The 16,001-nt window shown below is 39.6% G+C and overlaps 2 protein-coding genes across 3 annotated transcripts in view; one reads left to right on the top strand and one right to left on the bottom strand.

Annotated features, from left to right (window-relative positions):
* LOC134663569 (LIM domain transcription factor LMO4) overlaps nt 1–9,628 on the top strand; it is a 280,250-nt gene extending 270,622 nt beyond the window's left edge. For both annotated transcript variants that reach the window (XM_063519974.1, XM_063519973.1), the window contains exon 5: nt 7,937–9,628. The gene's annotated coding sequence lies outside the window, so the exon portion shown is untranslated. The remainder of the gene's footprint in view (nt 1–7,936) is intronic.
* The window catches only part of LOC134663571 (inosine triphosphate pyrophosphatase), a 210,386-nt gene that overhangs the window by 84,961 nt on the left and 109,424 nt on the right, over nt 1–16,001 (bottom strand). The window lies entirely within an intron of this gene.

Below are 16,001 nucleotides of genomic sequence, written 5' to 3'. Positions count from 1 at the left end.
GTTGCCTCGCCTAATTTTGAGTTATTTTTTGTTATCATCAGCGAATTTTTTGTCACAATTTGCCGCCCCTAATATCTCGCCGCCCTAGGCCCGGGCCTACTGTGCCTTATGGGAAATCCGCCACTGCATATCGTAACATATCCCATATCATGTTAACAATCACACGAAAGATATTGCAAAAAATCGTCCAAGTAGATGCTGCACTTTAAAGCAGTAGTTGGGGATGTAACCAGGAATATCCCTAAGATGAGAAAGATTCAGATCTGTCATCACGAGACCACGATCGAGGTTCCAGAAGCAGAGACACAGGAAGACTCATTTTATAAATGATGTCGAACTGAAAGCCACGAGCTTCGCTTCGCGACCTAAGAACCGAACAAACACGTATAAAAGCCCAACTTGGATCATTTCAGTCGAACACATAATTCCTAGACTCATCGTGCGAGCTAGACAGTTTCTATTATCCTTAATAGTGGCCGTAAGAGTTTCAAAACGGCTCAGTGAGAAACTTGTTCTCGGGAAGTGTTCGCAGGCCATGCAGAACTGGCAAAGTTCGATATTGAATGTCGCGTTTTATTGGGCGAATTCGATTATCGCAAAGCGCAGCGGCTACGTACCGTGTATTTTGTTAACGACATTTATCCCATACACAGAGCTAGCAAGATAGCTTGCTCTAGCTACCAATTATTGGCCGATATTTGAATAGGACAGCATGCAAACTGTCGGAACTATTTGTAACGCGCTGTCGATCAGCGCAGACGTTCGTTGAAAGCAGACGTTGATTGGGCCGCGTGTTGGTTTAGTCTAGATGTAATTTCTTTCGTCGGGTCGTGTTTTGGAACCATAATTGAGTCGTCGGCGTGAAGCTAGGTTAATTTGAAGGAGCCGTATGTAAAGAGGCTAATGAACGCGGGCAACGTGTCCGTGGGCTCGTGCATTTTTAATGGCGCGCGCTACACACCCACTATTAATATTTACCGAACACGTCAAGAGGGTGCACTTTACCTTTTAGTTAACTAGCGTCCGGCCGTTCATTAAATTTTCACGCGCGTCAGTTTCGGTCGAATTTTCCGCGGCGCTGACCGGCCGGAGCGGCCGATAACGAGCGAAACGAGCGCGGTCCAGGCCCCCCGCCCCGCTACCCGCCATCGCCCACCCAAATTTTATTAATAATAAACTGTAACTGAAACGGCAGCTTTGAAGTAAAAGAGCGACTCGAACGCTCGTTATCGAGAATTATGCAAAATCCTTTGACGTACAAAGATATTTCCAAGCTAAAGTTAATAGTAGCTTTGGTGACTGTGAAAATAACTACACATGGATACTTGCTGGAACTTCAAATAAATCTCGTTATACTCGTACACTTACTTTTCCATTTCATTCACAAATCAAAATTACAGTCCCGCCCCTGTCAAATCGGGTTAAAATACTCTTCAAACGTAACGATTGTTGAATCTCAAGTTTCAAATATTATATAATTTTCCACCTTCCATGATTTGTAATAAATATATTTAAATCAATGAGCTTAAAAGAGAAGAAGTACTAGTAAAAGTCAAAGATGCGCTTGTTTTGTATGTACATATAAATATGTTACTAACTATGTACTCCATAGGTAATACTTCTATCTCAAAAACTACTACCATTTTTCAATGCGCAATCAAATAAACCTGTCACATCAACAAGTCCTTAAGAACTACGCAAAATTATTCATCGATGCATCCTAAGGGTGGCCCGGGCCCTCAGCTCCCGCGGTACGCGTGCTGCCCGCGCATGAATAACGAATGAGCAGCGCCAGCGCACGCAAGCGGCGACAAACTGCCGCGGCGCACGCGACCCCACCCTCCCCTTATTTATTACCACCCCCCGCACCTATCACTCTTATCTTACCTTTCCCTATCTTTAGACCGATGCTGATGCACGTCTTGGAACTACTTATGTTGGGTTAAACTGACGTGCTGGTGAATTATGGCGGAAAATTGCGGAACTACACTAACTGTATGCAGCAACGCTCAGAAGTAATTAATCAGCTAGTTTTATTTTTAAATTTTCCTGTAATATTTATCACTTGTGTAAGACCTAAAACATAATCCGACGGAAAATACAGTCAGAAATAAATCAACTTAAGTATGTAGTTTAAATATTTAAATCATACTGTAATTATTTCAATATTTGAACAAATACGGTTTAACTGGAATATTCTAAAATAAGTCTCACGAAAGTTTAATTTCAATTTTCATGACTTTCCAGGCATTGATGAAATTATATTTATTATCGACTGCTCCTGACGCTTGTACTGTAATATCCATTTTTAATATTGTCTTCATAATATGAGAATTTTCTAAACTGTTTGTCATAAAAATGTATTTTTCGCTAAACTATACATATGCAATAAAAGTTTATAAACAAGCTTTAAAGCTCATTTGTGAATGATGGAATTATTTCAAATTCTTTTTTAATGAATTCACACTCGCCCTATTTTAGATACACCAAAATAAACAAAGTATTAATAACGTCTGCTCCAGACAAGCAAAATGTTACATAACCACCAAACAGGGTTAAGAACGTTCACCGAGAAGGTAAATTTATAAATAGATAATGAACATTGAAGGAGTCTGTCCGAAGCTCATAAGCAGGCCCTTCGACGAGTGCAATATTGCGGCCAAATATCGCCGTGTTTGCCGACCGCTCTACGACGCCTACTCGTACAACTATTAAATTATTTAGGCCCGAGTCTTGTATAGGTATTGTCTCGCGAATGTCGGCCCGATTGGCGCGCCGGATCGCCCGGGCCCGATTTGACTTGAGAATGTAACTGGCTGTAATGTTTCTATTAATCCACGAGGTTTTTGGCCGTAGGATGTCAAGTAAATCATCGCGGCCATGTAATGATATCTAAATTACCTATGTCAATCGCCCGTGCGTCTCCTCGCGCCATTAGATGTAGGTACGTGCAAGTAGTTATGAGCGAAATGCACACTCTATTGAATGGGCCTTCCTAGTTTTATTACACTTGTTACTTTTTTCGAGATACCTTATTTTTTTTACTTATGGACCTTAGTTGCCTGATAATAAATCCAATATGTAATTTTAACTAATTGGTGACTAACCTTGTAATTTTTAAATTATACAAAATTTGACAGTTTGTCCGTGACATCACCTATTATCACAAAAAGCGATATCATGGTAACTACGTCACGTCTCGAGTGAAATAGGGCCGGGGGACGTCGACGTCGCCAATATAAACAGTCGTTAGTGTTGTTACAAGTTACAATCCAATGGGAATGTGCCGAATGCGAGTATCGCTAGGAATCGTTCTGTATTGAGTTAGACGGACGCGTCCTGTTTGCTCTGCCGGTTAATGGAATGCCGATGGGCCATTGTGAGCTGGGGGGCTTTCTATTCGACCACGATATTAAATTGAACTGATGTGTAGGGTATATTATGGATCTTAATGGCAACTTAGATATTAAATTTAACAACTTTTGAAGGCGGCTTAGCCAAAAAACTGACCAAGTGCGTGTCCAGTGACGCAGGGCCGTCTTAAACTATGCTTGGGCCCTGGGGCACGTAAGAATTTGGGGCCCTTTTGGAAAGTAAAGAAAGCGAATTAAACTAACATTTTTCTTCTATGACCTGCTATTTATGAGTAATCAAATATACTGTAACTGCCTGTCCTTCGGGGCCCCCTGAGGATGGGGGCCCTGGGCACGGGCCCCGTGTGCCCTTATGGTAACGACGGTACTGCGGCCACGTGTAATGGAAGGTTCCGTACCGTGTTCTTATGTTGTATGGAGTACGAAACCTAAAAAGCAACTTTTTGCCTCCAAACAAGCAAATTTTAATACTTCGAACAGGCAATGACTTCAACTGATTAATTTATTAATGACTTTCTCGAAACAATACACATTGTAATATCGAAACAATAGGATAGGTACGGGTTTTATATTAAAGAAATATACATTTATTATTAACGTTTTCTCGCATATCATTTACTTTATTATTCCTTCGCAAAGATAATGTTTAGCCGCACGCTAACCTCGTCGGTGGCTTATTTTTATGTAATTTATAGTCTCTGCTTAACAAGCGTTATACAGTCGCCATCAGATATATCGGAGCGGCCAAGGTGCTCACAAATATCTGAACACGCCTCTATTGTCAAGGCGTTAGAGTGCGTGTTCAGATATTGTGAACACCTTGGCCGCTCCGATATATCTGATGGCGACTGTACATGCAGTTTAATTTTAAAGAGATTCTAGCATAATACTAGTGAACTGGTCACGCAACAAACGAGGGGGTATTTTAGGAAAGTGGTTTGAGGTAGGTCAAGGGTACTCATTGAGTTCTGATACGACTTTCATTAGGGGCCGGGATGTCTCAAGGTTTTTTTGGAATTACAAAAATGACTTGTCCATGCCACTAATTCAACCAAACAACAAATATAGCTTATACATATACGTATAGTGTAAGCGCTATATAGCGACACACAAGGTACCGGACGTTTTTTGACGCTATAGAGACTTATTAAACTGAAATAAATGTCATATACTAAAAGAAAGTGACCAAGGCCTCCAGTGCCCCAGGCTGGAATCGAACCAGCGTCCTCTGCTATCGCGGCAGGTGCCTAAGCCACTCGGCCACCGGGTCACAGCGGCACAGGTCGAATTTTTCCAAGTATATGCACTTCTTACTGAAGCCTATAGAGACTTTTCGTTAAATAGATAGAAATTGTCGACGTTATAGGGAGTGAATCGTTATACCGAGTGATGTTATATGGAGTTAACACTGTATTTAGGAATGTAGAATAAATCACAAGAGTGTGCCCGCTAAAAGTCTTAACACACAGAATCAATTTCAACGCACATATAACTGTTCTACACTGTACTTTACGTACATTTAGCTGTACGTTGTGGATCGTACTTCGGCTTTTCCTTAGCAAAATAACTCGCGAAAAATCAAATGCGCCTGCAATAACCGTAGCTATTTGCTCAAATAGACACGTAAAATATTGACTGTAACGTCTAAATTAAGAGCAGTAAACCCCCGTCGCGTCGTAAACACGAGGCATCGGTGCGTAAACTCAAAGGTCAGGCCCCGGACCTTTGGCTGCACTTTAATGACCGATATACGATATTGGAGTTGGAGATTCGCTAACTTGGAGGAAAGAAAATGGAGCGGCTATATGGGTTATAGGGTTAATCTGTAAACAATGGTGTATTTCAGTTATACCATTGTGGTTTCAAGAGAAGGGTCATTCTGATTTTTTGTCTATTACTAAGTACATAGTTTAGTTTTTTGTTACCAAAAATTGCGGACATTTTTGAAACATTGACTTATAATTTTGGTACAGGCCAACACTACTTCCTACGGTTTTAGAAGTTTTATTATTTGCAACCTAAAATCGAACTCGACTTTCGAGAACCGTAAAGTTGAGTTACATTGAGCCAACAGAGACACAAAGCAACCACATGCTTTAATTTCAATGCAATAATTAAACCTGTACCAAATTAATTCAAATAGCCAAAGTTACCTTCCAGGGCCAATGTAACGCGACTTTACGAAATAGAAAAGCACAACTTTTGTTATTCTGTATATATGTGCAGTTACCTACTAAAGTTTTAAGTTTACAATAAATATTGAAAACAAGTGTCACCATGCGCTCCCGCAAAATCTAATAATGCAATTTGTTAGCCAGTTAATCACTTACAACAACATAATTGCATAATTTGAAAATGTAAACTGAATAGCTCGCGCGTTTCATCCACATAGAATGGGACATTCGGCCGGGCAAGTTTCAATAGCGTACGTATTAGTTTGAAACCTAATTGTTCCGAAACCCGCCGCGACAATACCGCTCCACTACTCGCCTCCGCAAATATGCATTGTTTAATTAACGCTACTCCTAATTCATAATCCGACAGTTATAAATTAGCGAGATCCGCTCCTGTAATTAGCTTCGCAATTATCGCTGCTTGAATTTCATTAATGCCGAAAGTATGGTCTAGGTGCGTGATTTATTACTAACAGTGTCTCAACGTAATTAATATCGCATTACAGCATTACACCTGCCGTGTACTAGCGCTACAAATATATTAATCAACTACAAGATCCTCATATTGTTCCCCCCGTTCTATTATTAGGCAATAAGCGCGTTTTCCGTGCCCGGTGGATGTAATTGGAAACCCTATACGGCTATTTAATTTACCTAGCCGCGCCACCTGGCTCGATGGCGAAACAATTGCCTCTCGCCTAATTATATTTTAATCGCAACATGCCCCTCCCCCCGCAACCCGGGGGGGCAAACACAACACTAATTCATTTGTGCGACGAGCCCCGTCCACTCGCCTCGAGCCAAACTGTTTATTCTCATAGGAGAGTTTAGGTCTCCTAAAGCATTACCGACGCCTGAACATATTAACCGAAACGTTTACGTTAAGGGCTTAATTATGCACTTTACGGTCTAACGTACAATCGCGTCAACTTAATTAACTTGGGCACATTGTTTAGCGACTTGCCTTAATTTATGCATTAACTCATAACTTGTCCTTTTAATCTCGTTTATTATATATAATATGAATAGGTAGGAAACGTCTCGTACGCGCAGCGAGTTGATCAAGTGCAATAAATATTAAAGTTACAGTATCATTGTTGGAACCGTACCGGGTACCGCGTTACCGCGTTCTATACTATTGTGCGGTTCGCTTTGTTCGTGGCATTACACTATAAAACTGCTTCCAACAAAGGTACGCTTGTAACATTTAGTTACACTCATCTGAAACTAAAATAAAGCATTTTAATCCCAGCAATAAGTGAAATATGGGGGATGTAAGAAGCCGATCATGCGGCATGGAATCAATTTCACGGGCGATGTGCGGCGCACTGCAACACTGCGCCCTGATATATGGGGCCCCCGTGTTGTATTTATAATTCTTGCATTCCCGGACGCCAGAAACTATTAAAATTTCGTCTAACGAACGCTTGTAAAATTAAATTTAGCGCTTCATGTTACAATACCGTTGACGTTGGCAACACTAAAACAGATACATTTCAATTTTGCTCTGTAACTTGAGCACTGAAATGATTACGACTTGACAAACGACATGTCAGCTTCATAACCACCACTTTGCGTCTGGTGAAGAAGTAAAACCGTAGTAAATCTAAGGAACTTCCGAGTGAAGCGGCATAGAGGACTTGTGATACGATTCAGCGTGTAGGTAAATTATTGAAGCTTAACAAGTACTCGTCTAAGTCCAGTATCAGTATGACCTAGAGATCCGTAATAACTATGAGTATTCTGAGATGGTTTTGAGCTGGTTCGGTAGGAAGGATGTTCGGTAAATGCCAGAAATAGCAATGCTCTTGCGCCCACTCCGTATTAGCGTGAAAGCCTTCGCGGGGCGCGGGGGACGGGGCTGCGCATTGGCCATTAGCGTGATTAGAGAGCCCCCCTGCCGCCCGCGAATTCTTTAGTCCTCTCATCTCATAATAGATACTACATATTTCATTATTTATGTAAGCTCTGTTTTACTTCAATCTACTCTCCGGGAGATTACCTACGCAATATTTATTTTGTACACATTGCAGGAAATTGGACATTACGTAACGAACATTTTCATACTTCAAGGGGTTACCCCTTACTAATACTGTAGGCAGTATTCGCGAACAAGACCTAAGCAGTAACTTTTAAGTAATTTCTTTAATACACTAATATTTTCACTGTAAAGAAAAAATATGTGAGTGTAAACGGCACGTACGGATTGCCAGAAAGACTCGATAGACATAGGTTGACTCCTTCTTCAACATTAAATGATTAGTGTTTAGTGACTATTGCTTTTTAAACTGAAGAGAAAAGGAATAACTGTAATTTATTGTCAAAGCCCTGACGCAATAAAATATCTCTTTGATTCATTACTTATAGTACCTGTCTTATTCTTTACAGATGATGGCGTGTTCGTACCTGAGCGCTGCTGGCATGAAGCCGGAGCCGGGCGCGTGCTGGCCGGCGCTGCCGCTGCCCGGCGCCCCGGAGCTGCCGCTGCCGCCGCCCGGCGCGGAGCCGGCGCCCGCGCTGCCGTACCGCGCGCCCGCGCCCTGCCACCCCCCGCCAGAACCAGCCCTCGACCTCTCCACCCCGCACGCCCCGCGGCTCACCCCGCCGCGCGAACACGAACAGTGACTAGTGTTGCCAGACTATCAAATAAAATTATTACTCAGCGACTCAGGTGATCGCCATAACTAATTTAAAGAGCGGTCAGTAATAATTTTACAAACTGTTAAGTTAAACTTTAGTGACGTACATATTTAATTTCGGTTGTGAAAATGGCAATTTATGTAAATTCGCTTTAATGGTACCCCATTGAGCTCTGGTAGTACTTAAGCGTTGGACGAGATGTGTTTAACACAACGCGTTTCTACTTAAAAGTGATAAGTAATGAGATGTTGATGTATGAAAACAATGACGACATATCGTATGGTATTTAATGGAACTTTGCTAATTACCTGCCTTATTTCGAATGTCAGTTAATACCATCATAAAAATACCTGATACTTGAACAAAGTTATGTTAATTAATTTAATTATAAATAATTACTTTTGAATAAAAGCAGACCTTTAGTTTCCAAACAGTTTGTACGCTAGTGGTCTTAAGTTAACAAAATTCAGTATTTGACCTCAATATATGTTTTATGATGGTTTTTAATTAATTATAATACTTCGTTAAAAGTGTCATACGAGTATATACTCTTGGTTATCGAACAATTATTGTTACATTAATAATGATTGAATTTCAAAAGTCGGTGTTTAAATATACTGTTTCAAACTCTCACTGGAAATCATGAACGCTCGCAGTGAATAAAAACTTTCAGCAACGTTTATTTATAATGGAGTTTGTTCCCGCGTTTAAATCAATACGCTTTTAACGCGAGATCAAACCGACTCGATATTTTGTTATTGCCACCATTTATTATGTTATTGACATGATATAGTAAAAAGAGAAAAGTAAGATTAGACGCCGTTACTTTGACAGAGTAACGGTGGTAATATTACAAACACGATTTACTCTTTCTCTCTTTGCTATGGTATCACCATCGAAACACTGAATAACTCAGTGGTCTCAGGTACTAAGTGTGTCCACTGGTGCCATCTCTTGCCAGTGGTTAATATTATTTATTGTAGCTCCTTACTTTAGAACATTGTTTTACGCGCGCGTCTCTGTGATTTGCTATCATGCTCTGTAAATAATAACATTAATTCTCGAATAAATTTGTTATTTCGTATATAAACGACGAGCTGTTACTTAAACTTCGATATGAGCCCGTTAATATTTTTCTTTATATTGTAAATATTAGCATAAACGTTTAGATCTAAGTAGAGACATCGTGTACCTACCTAAAACTTTAGGCGCAAAACTTCGTAGCAATAATTCGATGCCAACAACTTTGAAGTTTAAAATTCGAGCTACTAACATTCTCTGTATATATTGAACTAAGTTTTACCATCAAATAAATAAGTGCGAATCAAAATTTTAAATGTAAACCTACAGTTAATGTATGTAAGTTATCTTAAACGCTAACATTCCTTTTCGTGTAAGTGTAACTCAAATACATGCCTATAATATACTTGTTATTTTGTTTTTAAACATTTATTTGTATTCTACGACATTTATTATAGAACAATTACTATCCATTTCAATATAACGAGTACGTTATGAAACTTATGTGTAATTCATGGACTGATATTAATTTTAGGTAACAATTTGCAGTCTCAAATATGCATGTAAATGTCTCTTACTTTATCCAGTCATTAATGTCATTATTACAATAGAAACGTTTATTGTGTAAATTCATCAGTGTTACGATAATTCAAATCGATATAGTATCTGGAATCAATATATATGTAATGTTAGCGTTTAGTGAATCTTGCCATCTAACGATACGTAATGTATAAGGAACGGCCCGGATTTCAGGCACAAATAAGAAAATTTGTGTAACTCATAGTATTTCACGATCACTCTTTGTTAAGTCCTCTGCATATTAAGAAGTCAGATATGACACCTGATATCTCAGTTAATAAACCTTAACCTTTGGTATGCTTTAGCACTGATCCTATTCCTACATTCAATTTAAGCATGCCAACATTTATGTACAAGATTTTACAATAGCATACGAAAGGTTAAAGGTTCAGAGGATATGACCAAATGGACGCCTTGTCTGTAATTTTCGGTACCAAAACAGTCTGCCGATTTTTACGGGGGAGGGACACGTCAAATGTATACGTAACGTAAAAATAGCCATGTCAGATAAACGTCAATCCATACAACGTGTATGCCCATTGGGCGCCTATTTTCGACAGAGGGGAACGCCTGTTAATGGCTACTCAGTTTGGCTATATCCTCTTAAGTTGTTAATGTGACGTCCCACGGGTAAAGGTACCTTATGGCGGTTGGCGCTTACGCTATTATTAACGCCGCTCCAATATTATTGCGGCGCTATGCGACGTGGCTTTTTCGACGTTTCGACTTTTTCTGTGGAACGTCACAAATGTGTATAATTTTTATTAAATACCTTCGTATGAAATGTGTCCTGAAACCGGCAGTTTTTCTAGAACAGTTATGGTGTTACCAGTACCTACACAAAGAAAGAACATTGCAACTAGCCTAAGTCGGCGATGGGAGGAGAAAATTAAAATTTTGTAAATTAATCCCTCGTTTCTCTTGCATACATTTCCTTAATGTCCCCCGCATAAATTAAGGCGAGATTTCCCAGTCTGCTCAGCAACCATGACTATCACGAGATTAAGAATATGAAGAGCAAATACTCGTGGCAATCTAAAGCAAAATTCAGCCGTTGCAGTATACAACTATCTAAGGTTTCTTTGGTATATTTAAAGCAGAGAATACATTGCAAATATAGGTGATATGATATAGCAATTAAAATGGGTCAAACTTAGATAACGAGATTATCAATTTAAATCATTTCGTAATGTAGACGTTTCTACTTCCAGAAGATGTATTAACTCTGATCCACCGCTTTAGCAAATATATAATATGTACTTTAGATAACGTTTTTACTCTGACCTTCTAATGATAGTAATGATTCTCAAGACATTAAATTCCGACACGTTTTGATGTGTTTTTCAATATAAATAATCCCTACTATATTTCGTTTTTTTTAGCATTAGAAAGAACTTGCAAGGAGGGAAGCGATTTTGACATGTCTTTTAATTGAAAAACGCTTTTAAAAAATCCAAAACGATTACTTATGAAAGCAGAAGAATATAAATGATCGTATTAGATTCATAATTGTTACATATTTGCCGTAACTTATTTTTAAAATGTGTTCGTCAATTAAAAGACACATCAAGATTGTTTACCTAATTTCTAATGCTAAAAAAAACGAAGTATAGTTATTATAATATTATAAATGCGAAAGTAACTGTCTGTCTATCACCTCTTTACGTTTAAACCGCCGCACTCAACCGGTTTAAATGACATTTGGTATGGACTATGAAAATAGAGGCCAGGGGAAGGATACATAGGGTTGCCATACGTCCCGTATTTAAGTATCACGTCCCGTATTTTTACTGGTCTCATTTTTGTCTTGTTTGAAACCGATGGTCCCGGGCTCGGATCCTGGTAAGTGCATTTATTTGTATGGTGATATAGATATTTCTTCCTAGATACACCCCCCCCCCCCCCCTCGGTGGCCCGCGCGAAAGTTTTCGGAGACCCCTGCTCTAGAATACCACTGTCCCTTATCAGTTCCGATACAGGATGGTTTTTAATGTTTTTATCAATCATCATAATTTCACGCTGACGAAGTCGCGGGCTGAAGCTATATAGGGTAATACGGAAAAAAGTTAAGTAAATGTATAAGATTTGTCGATAATTGTCCGTGGTGTGCAATTATTAAGCGCCTGATGGCTCTGAGCTTATATTAATCAGGTTCCAATGAATTTATTAGCCGCTCTCGGATCTAGTCGTAAGGTTAGTATAGCCAACTAACTACAGGGGTTTCGATGGCCAAGTGTCCGTCTATTAAGGCCCTATTCCCATTTGAAGGAATAAATAATATAGACTGAGGTTTTGGTATTATACTGAACAACTATTACTATGGCACCAACCCCGAAATCGCGAAAAAAATTTAACCCTCCCATAGAAAATGGACCAGTCAAAATTTTTTTTCGCGATTTCGGGGTTGGTCTTATAGTAAAAGTTGCTCAATAAATATAATCACAAAACCTCTCTGGCAACGGGAATGCACTTATTTTTTGGCCACCCTGTATATGACTCACGCTAAACCGGACCGAGGCGTCCGAAATGTCATTTTCTATGACGGCCGATCGGTAATCACGTGGTGCTCTCCATAGAAAACGAAGCGCTGGATTCTCCGGCCCAGCCCCAGTCCGATCTAGCGTGACTAGGTGCACAAAACAGATAAGTACAGAAGTCAATCACATGTATGTACTTTACTTGTCATACCTACGCTCGGCGGTCGCTCTAGGGTTGCAATTGTTGCGAACCATGACTTATGCACAAAAAACTATCGTGGTAGTGGCACTCGTATCCATCGTATCGTATCTCGTATCTAGTTGTTTGATTTATTGTTGAGGATGAAACGGGAAGAATGGAAATATAAATTAATAATAACATTAATAACTCAAATAGGTATTTTCATTTTAATGTCATTGTTATATTACAAATTTGCCACAGAAAATATCTTGCGATGATTTCGAGATTGGCGAAAAGCACGATTATTATATGTTAAAGTGTAATAAATTCACATTCTCATGTACAATGTAATAAATTCGCATACGCATTCTCTCTGAAACCACTGGTAGCTTAAAAAACGACAATTCACCGGTTAATGTTGAATTTAAACAACCGTCCACTGTACAGTTATAATAACTTTTTGTTTTGTTTCTCCATTATTGCACAAAAAAGTTCACAGACGCGTGTCTCAAGCGGATGGCACTCGCGCTCGCACTGGTCCCAACTGGTCCGAGATATCGTGTCCGTGAGCAGTGTCTATGTGTGCGTTGCTCGAGCGCGCTTTGTATGTAGATTGATTTCTGTACCTATCTCTTTTGTGCTAGGTGAGTCATCCTTTCTGGTAAATACCGCACTGCAAAGTGAATCACGGTCGCGTCTCAGTTGCATCAGCTAAGACAACAATACATAGGTAACCGTCTCCCCAGATTCAAGCTAAAACCTAATAATAATCCTAATATCCTGGTATTCTGTACTGCACTTTAGTACCCCGCCGGATTATTATTTATTAACAGTCTGCTACAAAGCACTCGACTATCCTAATAGAATAGATTAAGCGCACGCTATGACCACAACACCTGGCATGCAATTAGATTCAATTTAACCGGGGATCTGATCCTCTGCGGTACTCTTTGGAAGTGAACTGTAATACTGAACAAATTGGTTATTTATTGAATGAATGAATGAAAATATTTATGTTCAGGCAACTATTGGCCTATAGATAAATACCTTAAAACTAGCATATTATTATAAAATATATTTTAAAACTAAAACAAAATTATGGCTGCGATTCAGTTCGCAACCCCGCAGTGTCAGGGAGCCGGCCGCGGAACCGCCGGAACTTGACACTGTTCGGCCAAAACTCCTCCTTGGTTGGTTATTGAGCTTATTATTACAGGTTGCCACTTACGAGTAACTAATGCGATTGGTAAAGTATTGCGCCTCGGCCTTCTAGTAGAAAGAAGCTTAGTTTTGGACTAAATCTAGCTTAAATAATAGAAATCAGCCGCACGCAGCCAGACAACCAGTCTCTAGTTAGTTATAGAAACGTTTAGGTAATAAAATAGCTTATCTACCACCTTAGTTAATTGGTAATAATCATGTTCAACGGTTAGACGGTTACATCATTAGATAGTAGCTTAGAACATTTAAAAACTGGAGTCGCATTTAAGAGCTTACCCTTCTGCCGAAAAACTTGCACAATTGTGCAAACCTTTGTATGGGCTGACATGGCTATTTTCACCTCAGCAGCTCGAACAAGGGTACTTTGCTTCTTAAAAACAGTGAGCAAAATGCGATTTTGCTCACTGAGTCATTTTGTCTCACTCAGTGAGCAAAATCGCATTTTGTTCACTGAGTGAGACAAAATGTCATTCAAGTGACTTTTATAGTCAAATGTCATTTCAACATGCGGGGTCTAATACAAGTTCGATATACTTGGGTTCTATTATCTCTGTCCCTCTAGGTATGTTCTCACTGCTTAGGGTGAAAAATTTTGTGTACTACACGAGATCAAAGTTATTTACATCTCGTGCGCTTTTGAATCCCTTACTACGCTCAAGATTCTAAATTAGATTCACTCGCTACGCTCGTGAATCTATTATAGAATCTTTCGCTTGCACGGGACTCAAAATAAGCACTCGAAGAAATATCAAACTTTGATCTCTTGTTGTACAAATAACTATTGTACGTTACGTAGAAATCATGTAGAAATAGCAATACATTTGACGTCTCCAGTTACTAAATGCTCTAAGGATAGTATGTAGGTATCATTTAATAAGGTCAGTTTGGGCCAGTTTATACCTAAAATAATTTTTAAGAAAAAAAAAACCGACTTCTATGGGGGCCGGTGAAAGATTATTGTAGATGGTATACCTACTATGTAGAAAAGGAGGTAAAACCACCCACTTTTCTACTAGCATTTCGCTTCTGTAAGGGTCGTAGTTCTAGCCTAACCTAACCCACTTCTCTGATAGCAGTTCGGTTCTGTGAGGATCGCAGTTCAAACCTAACCTAACCCACTTAACGGCGCATGCGTTGCGGTGTACGGGGGTTTAAGCGGGAGGGGCTAGTAAGATTGGCATCATCATACTTATATACTTACACATTTTATGGTAGGTAATCATAGTGGTTTATTTAGTTAAGGTATCATAGTGGTTTTCCGGGTCAAGGTCCGGGTCCGAGTCCGGGTCTGAGTCCCGGTCCGAGTCCGGGTCCGAGCCCGGGTCCGAGTCCAGGTCCGGGTCCGGGTCCGAACCGGATCCGGGTATGAGTCCGGTTCTGGGTCCAAGTCCGGGACCCAGTCCAAGTCAAAATCGAAATTCGTAATCACCAAATGTGTACTATGCGTTCTTGAAGAGTTCTATTCTGGTCATCATCAGCAGTTCCATTTCATCAAATGTGACAGTTTTTAAAGTAAATGCTTGATTTTATGATGAAAATACAAAAAAATCTATGCGTATGCCTTTAAGATTTGAGGAGTTCCCTCGATTCCTTATGGATCCCATCATCAGAACTCGAGCTTGACAGAAATGTGGCTTAAAAACTAAACTTGCTTAACAAACATAACGAAGAGGACAAATCGCCAACCGTGAACTATGCGTCGTTGAAGAGTTCTGTTCTGATCATCATCAGCAGTTCCACTTCATCAAATGCGACAGTTTTTAATGAAAATGCTTAATTTCCTGATGTAAACACAAAAATCTCTATACGCATGCCTTCAATATTTGAGGAGTTCCCTCGATTTCTTATGGATCCCATCATCAGAACTCGAGCTTGACAAAAATGTGCATTAAAAACTTAACTTGCTTAACAAACATAACGAAGAGGAAAAATCGCGAAACGTGAACTATGCGTCGTTGAAGAGTTCTGTTCTGATCATCATCAGCAGTTCCACTTCATCAAATGCGACAGTTTTTAATGAAAATGCTTGATTTTTTGATGTAATTACAAAAATCTCTATACGCATGCCTTTAAGATTTGAGGAGTTCTCTCGATTCCTCATGGATCCCATCATCAGAACTCGAGCTTGACAAACATGTAGCTTAAAAACTGAACTTGCTTAACAAACATAACGAAGAGGACAAATCGCCAACCGTGAACTATGCGTCGTTGAGGAGTTCCGTTCTGGTCATCATCAGCAGTTCCACTTCATCAAATGTCACTTTTTTGGATGTATATGCTTGATTTGATGATAAAAACCCAAAAATCACTATATGTATGCCTTTAAGATTTGAGG

The sequence above is a fragment of the Cydia fagiglandana genome, chromosome 4 (assembly GCF_963556715.1).
Source record: "Cydia fagiglandana chromosome 4, ilCydFagi1.1, whole genome shotgun sequence".
In the NCBI taxonomy this organism is placed as follows: Eukaryota; Metazoa; Arthropoda; class Insecta; order Lepidoptera; family Tortricidae; genus Cydia; species Cydia fagiglandana.
Note: the sequence above shows the minus strand (reverse complement) of the source record. Positions and strands in the feature narration are given on the sequence as shown.